The sequence below is a fragment of the Ipomoea nil genome, unplaced genomic scaffold, assembly GCF_001879475.1.
Source record: "Ipomoea nil cultivar Tokyo-kokei standard unplaced genomic scaffold, Asagao_1.1 scaffold2818, whole genome shotgun sequence".
Lineage (NCBI taxonomy): Eukaryota > Viridiplantae > Streptophyta > Magnoliopsida > Solanales > Convolvulaceae > Ipomoea > Ipomoea nil.
In genome coordinates, this window is record NW_017619246.1 from 177,247 (window position 1) to 185,065 (window position 7,819).

Consider the following 7,819-nt stretch of genomic DNA (forward strand, 5'->3'; position numbering starts at 1 on the left):
TCAATATAATCATTTAAGTCAGATGACATGTAAATAGTACATTATGCAACCAGAAAAAGATCAAAACAGATGGTTGTTATAAATGCAAGGTATTGAATCTTAACACATAAGAATAAAAAAAAATGGCAAGCTCAAATATAAATTATTAGTTTTTGATTGCAGAAATTCCATTTTTGGGGTTAATGAGAAATATTTATTCAATATGTAAAAAAACCCAGAAAAACACATTCAATCAGTGAAGTAAACAATAATTGAACTGGTCATATATTCAGTGCAAACGCTTACTAAGTACCTTTTTGCAGCAAATGATTGTGTTCCATTCAAGTTCTGAGGATTGCAGGGGATGCAGCAAATGTCTGAGTGTAATGAAAACCACTGTGAAGCATTGTGAGACATTCCTAAGGATTTACAGAATTAGAAAGTTGAGATTATGATTTATACTCAAATTGTGTCTTATCTATTGTATATTATATTTAGGCTTAGTGTATTTTATTTTTTGAGAAACATATTTCTATGCAGGTTAGGTTGATTCAACTGGTCTCATGTCGACTGACCTAGACCTTTTGCTAGAAGAATCTTCAAGAACCAAACCTAGGTAGACTTTTGAGTTTTTTTTTTTTTTTTTTGGGTTTACTATGAGTATCAAGGAATGATCCTGAGTTTCTAGCACTGTGTAACTTAGCTATGTGATGTACTAAGCTGAGATTATGATCAATAAAAGCATCTATGTTTCTATAATTTGTAAGCGAAGACCACTTGCCTAATGTAGTGAATCATATATTAATTAGGCTGTGTCGAATTACCTATATTATACTATTACTAATTAACCTTTTAATTAGTCCAACCTCTTAGTTTCCTGCCGAATTACCTATGGATTCCTATTTCATTAAGTCCAACCTATAGTATAAGTAGAAAATATTGCACCTTATAATTATAATAATTTAAACACCATAGTATCTGCTTGACTCAAAGATTTCACTTTCTGCTCATTTTAGAGTTTTGAACTGAGACCTACAAAATTGGTAAACTATGTCATTTAGTCCAACATATATTATACTCAAGCAATTATTATAAATAAATTATAATTATGAAATTTTAAACAGCATAGTACCTACCTCTTAGTTTCCTGCCAACACCATTGGCCACTTGAATGCCAAGAAATATCCACCATTATTGAAATAAATTTGAATCTGTAATATAAAGTCCTAATTCAATTATCTCCAAACAATTATAATATCTAAATTGAATGAAACTCATGGATTTATGCACGGTAGAATTTAACTACCACATCTTTAAAAAAACTACATGAAGAACTGTGAAGGCACTGAAATAACAAACTGTTAGACAATAAGTAAAGTGATGATTCTTTTGGACATTCCATTAACCTGTTGGGGGTGGCAAGCAATATATGTAATATAAATTGAAAACAGAAATCAATTAAGTACAACCAATCATTAATATAAAAATTTTAAAAGTAGAGGCCAAATCAACTTTTGCACTGCAGCATTCAACTATCAGATCTTTTGAAAATTATTTTATCAACTAAGTAGATGATCAAAAGCACAGTTATTTAACTAATTACAAAATCAAAATAAAACGATCTAACAGTTGGATCTGAAATTAAACAAATCGATGTAGAAGATACTCATTCTGCAAAAAAAATTTTTAAAAAAATGAATGTTTCGATCAGAAACATTTGTTGAAGTAGAGACGAAAGAAAACACACATAAATCTACAACAATCAAGAAAAATAATCCCCATCCAAGTACTGGAAAAGTGAAATCGATTAGCCTACCAACGCATGCGTTGCTAAATATTAAGAAAAGAAAACCCTATATAGACGATTAAGTGAACCTAATACACAGATCGTTTAAAATCTTCATAGATTAATCTATCACCGACTTTAAATTGAAGAAATTCATAAAGATAATCTACAAATATCATACTTAAATTAAACGAATTAGATAGATTTCATATATGGATTATACTTACAACGATGATGGTAGCAGCCTTCCTCTTCACAATAGCTTAGATTTAAGGTAGTATGATTGCCAAATAGAGAGAAACAGAGAGGGTACGACGGTGAGGATAAGATTGATATAGAAATAGTGGAAGAGGATGGGGATAAGCATTACTGATCTTTCATCTGTTATATATATATATATATATATATATATATATATATATATATATATATATATAGAGGCGGGTTCAGGTGTGGCAGTGTCTTACGGTGCGGTTATTTCTTACGGTGCGGCAACATCAATAGTTCACCAAATATGCACCATCAACGTTAGGAAATACACCACACAAAACAGAGTAAACAGAGCCCTGCATCACCAAACACACACCATTAGGTGTGAGTAAAAACACCATACACTGTTCGGAAATACACCATTGGGGGTGGTGAGTTATATGGTGTGTTTTTTTGAGTCTGTGGTGTATTTTGTGATGTTTTATTACATTTCATTCGGGTGTGTTTTTATTACACTGTTGGTGCATATTGTTAACACTGTTGGTGTATTCTGGAATTTGACCGCACCGCCGCACCGTAAGACCCCGCCGCATATGAGCGCTCTTCTATATATATATATATATATATATATATATATATATATATATATATATATATATATATATATATATAGGGGAGGCTTCAAGTAAGAACCCTTTGTTAGGTAGGAACCTAAGAACTAATCCAAGCCATCCAAATATGCTCAATCAATGGTCAAGATAATTAATCATTTTGATGTGGATCTTAAACATAATTAATTAGAAAGGATATTAGTGTAATTTTATTCATCTACCAATTATAAACTAATATTATATTTTGATTATTTCCAAGATTTTAGGATAACAATATATGAAAGGAGTCCAATTGATCTATAATTCTACGATCGACTGATCTGCGGTAGGGAGTGAAGTACGATCGTCCGCCGTTCATTAGATTTCGGAGAGAGACAAAGAAAAGCGATCATCGACGACTGCTGCTGAAGGATCGCAAGTGGCAACAATGAAAGTAACAATAATATTTGTCCCCATATTTGACTGTCGTTGCTGTGGGTTCTTCAATTTGGGATTAAATTGAATACATCTAATTAAGTGGAAGCCTAGAATTAAATGAAATATGCTGCTATCATGCTGCTGTGTATACACAAACAATTGCATGAAGAGTGTTGCTATTTTGTGTGTCTTCTCTAAGTTGTTAGGGAATGATGAACTGCAATGGTTTGTACACTCTATTAAACATCCATTTGGTTCTCGTGAATTCATGGTGCCAGTTTTTTTGGGGGTCAGAACGGCTCATGCAACCCAATCTAAGTGCACACACCAGGGTCTACCGTCTTGTCAAATACACACTTGTTCTGCTTATTAGTTATTATGGCACACACTACGAAATCCGAGTGCACAACTCCGCCTGTCACATCCACCTGGATTGTATGCACACTCAACTTATAGTAAGTGCACACACGAAAATCATGTCTACGGAGAATGGATGTGTCCTTGCACACATCCCATTCTCTGTAGGCGGGATTTCCGTGTGTGCACTTATGGGGTAATGAATGTGCCACACATGCCATAGAAACCCTGAGCGCGTGCACGTTGGGTCAAATGTTTGTGCCACATAGCTTAACCATATACTGAGTAAATAATGAGTATAATGTTTCACTGGTCATGACGGATCATTAGGGAGTTCATCCGGGTGTTTGATGAATATTTCACCGGAATCAACGAAGTACTGGACTCCATAGTGTGAAGAATCAATGAAGCCTTTGATTCCTTTGGAGTTAAAGAAATATAATACTAGCTGGGGTTGTAATGTTACAAGATAACGACACTGGCCTACCGTGTCTATATGCATATATGCTTCTATATCTATAAGCAGCACCAAAATGAGTGTAGTTCCAGGGGAATCTACTACTTATGCCCAATATCGTTCATTGAAACCATGCCAAACACACATCGACATGGATGGCGTGATCAACTTGAATTCCAAAGCAATCTATCTACTACTTGTATGTATGTAAATATAAATGTAAATGTATTACATACAATCCCTAAACAATAATGGGTAATATGTTGCAGGATACCAAAACATAAATCAGAACATAAACTGTGTGCCATAATATGCTAAATGATCAGTGTGTGAAAGAAAAAATGTAAAAGAAGTTGGTGTGCACTAAGGTTGAAGTGTGTGTGCCACGATGTGCAAAAATACTGACATAATGAATTGATAGAATCCAGGTCAATGTTACAGAGTACGGTGTGCATGTCTGTTAAAAGAGCGTGTCATAACGTGGAGAATGAGTGTGTGTATGAAAAGATGTAAAACAAGTAGGTGTGAGCCTTGGTTGTCCTGGGTGTGTCATATTGCCCAAGAATACTGTCAGAATGAATACACAAAAACCACGATGACATGGTGGATTACATTGTGCACTTGGGTTAACTAGTGTGTGCCATAATGCTCAAAAAACTGATATACAAAATAACGTGCAATTACGATGTCCCACACACTGTATTTCACATGGCGCACATAAGAAAGCGAGTAACAATTAATACGCCATACAAAACCACATGAAATACCCAATAATACACTGAACAGAATGTGTGCATGTAGACGTATACGAATGTGCATGCACCAACACCCCCTAAACCTGGCCAATGTGCACTTGGGTTGAATTATGTGTGCCAAAATGTGCAATAATCCTGTGAAAATAAATTCACGAAAAAGAGGTTGGTGTGCACTTGGGTTGAAGTGTGCGTGCCGTAAAGTGCAATAATACTGATAGAAGGAATCCACGAAAACCATTTTGAAATTATCGACTACGGTGTGCACTTGGGTTAAATTGTGTGGCATAATGTGCAGAATGAGTGTGTGTATGGAAAGACGTAAAGAAGTATGTGTGCACTTGGGTTGAACTGTATGTGCAATAACGTAAATAATGAGTGTGAGGAAGAAAAGACATAAAACAAGTTGGTGTGCACTTGGGTTAACAAGTTTGTGCCATGATGCTCTAGAAAACTAATAGTTGAAATACCGTATGCACTTGAGTTAACGAATGTGTGCATGCACAAATACCCCCCTAAACGTGTTTAACGCTGTGTGCAACATTGCAACAAAATGTCAACAAAAAAAAAAAAGAACAAAAAAAGCATAAAACACCCGAGGATTAAATATCAAACATCATAAATAAAATACATAAATGTACCTAAATGAACTAAACAAAAATACTGATAAACTAGTTCAAATGAGCACACAGATTACTAGCATTGTTCAACCGCGTCATGCTATTCAATTTCGCTACGTATATTCTTGGAATGGTGAATGTTAAACTCAACTGACAAAATCTGACGCATATAAGTCATCGTCAACCAATCAAGACCCCTACTATAACCCTTTTGCAAATCACAATCCCGTTCATTTACCGATTGCCCCAAGAAGGTCTCCATGTGTCGCATCGCAAAAACACCACAATCCACTTTGTTATGTGCATCATGCCAAAGCATCTACATCCTTCAAGGAACAAGCTTCCGTACGACAGCCCCACACCGATCATCAACCACATCGTCAAGGGACACAGACATCAAATCTTTCTGACAAAGGGCGTACAACGATAGAAAATATTAGAAATCGAATGACCAACAAAATCAAACATAAAGGAAAAAAAGGTGTATAAATAGACGTAAAACAACTGTGTGTGCACTTAGGTAGAATTGTGTGTGCACTTAGGTAGAATTGTGTGTGCACTTAGGTAGAATTGTGTGTGCCATAATGTGCAACAATACTGTCTGAAGGAATAGACAAAAACCAGGTTGATGTGATAAACTAGGGTGTGCATATAGGTTAGTCTCTGTGTGCCATAACGTGCATAATTAATTTGTGTATGAAAATGAAAACACAATTCCAGATTCAAAGACATGAAAATATCAAGCATCAAAACTAATAACATAAAAAAAAAATGGTACTCCCACCACACCCCAAGAATCCACAAAAATAAGAAAGAAAAAACAGAGCATAACTGCACACACAATCCAACTAAAATGCACACACAATCCAACTAAAATGCACACAACAGAGGAAATTATATACCACTGATAAATAAACAACGTAAAAGAACACCAAAATATTCGTGATACACACGATCTGAAAATTGAGTTCTCACTACAGTAAACCTGCAAAGAATGGAAATGCAGGGCATATAACACTAACCAAAACTCAAGACCAATAATCAGATTGAGGATACCATAAAAATCGAATCTTTATAGCAGTGAAGTGGATAAAAATTAGTTAATTAAGCATTTCAAGAAACACCCAAGTCTCAAACTTGTCCACACAAGGGTATACCAAAATCGGTTCAACTCCCAACATTCTGCAAGCATATATACACAACAGTAGCTTTCTAGATAATATGCAGTGCAACCCAGGCTAGAATATATCATCAAAAGAATTCAAAGCAATTCAAGATCCTTCCAGTTTAAGGATTAGTTATGTCTTTAATAAAAAAAAAATTAAAAAGAAACCCAAAATAGCAGTTTGGCTACATACCAAGAATTGGAATGCATGAAGAAGAAAAATCAGCAAAAGTTAATAAATTTCACTCACTTGATTGTTCGGGCTAAATGGTTGTTGAGTTGTAGGGTTGATGCAAATTCAGTTTTCTTACTTTGATCTTATGACGTGGGTTCTCTCCAGTGGCGGTGGCGACAGAAGGAGGTGTTGGAAAAATTAGCTTAAAATGGCATAAAATGGCATATTAAGTGGCTATTTTGTGGTACAATTATCAGTGGGGTCCACTACCGATTTGGGTCGGGTCAAAGTAGATTCGGATTCTTCGTAGTAAGACGAAGAGATTGATATATTGTACGCTCAAAACGGATAATGGGTGAATGAGATATTGATTCTCAAAGTAGACCCATTTAAGTTGGGAAATGAAGGGAGAATGTAGGACTTTGTCCCACATTGGTTTGGAAACAAGATTTGCCCCCCTTATATACATGAGCTCTTTTCAAGCTTGTAGAATTGTATAGCATAGAGGCTCTCTCGCGCGCGGGGGGGTGGGGGGGTGCAAATCAAAATCCAACTAGAGGACACGAAAAAGGCTTGAAATCAAGCCCGAGCTCGCGTGCGCCGGCACCTGCGGGCACGAATGTCGTCCGGAAATGGGCTGCCTAACTTCGGTATCATTTTCCATCTGTTATAGTCACTTGGCTCGGCCAAAACCGAGAACACCACTCTCGTGCTACAGAGAGCACGAGAGGTTGTGGTGCATGGCTCGGCCAAAACCGAAAACACCACTCTCGTGCTACAGAGAGCAGAGAGGTTGTGGTGCACCGAGAGCAAAACTCTCGTGCAACGGTGAACACGAGAGGTGTACTCTCGTATTGCACCATAGCACGAGAGGTGTACTCTCGTGGTGTACCACAGCACGAGAGTTCACCCCAACGGTCTGAAACCCAAAAGTGCAGAAGATTAAACTCATCTGTTACGGAATTAATACTGTTTTAATTCCAATTTTTAAATTCTGAGTTTAATCCTACTTAGTGGTGACCGTTACAGGTGTTACACAATTGGTTTTAACACTAATTAAAGGCCATGTTGAATGCTATCCCTTCCAACATCCCTATATAAAGAGAGGTAGAGCAGTAGCTTTTCATACAGTACACGAAAGTAAGGAATTCCAGTAGCTTTCAGCTTCAAAACTTCTGCTTCTACTCTCTTCTTTTGCCAACAGTGTTCATACTGTGCTTTGTTTGCCGGATTCCTTGTTTAGGTGCTTAAACAAGGAATCGTAGCACGTTTTATCCTAGGAAACCTAGG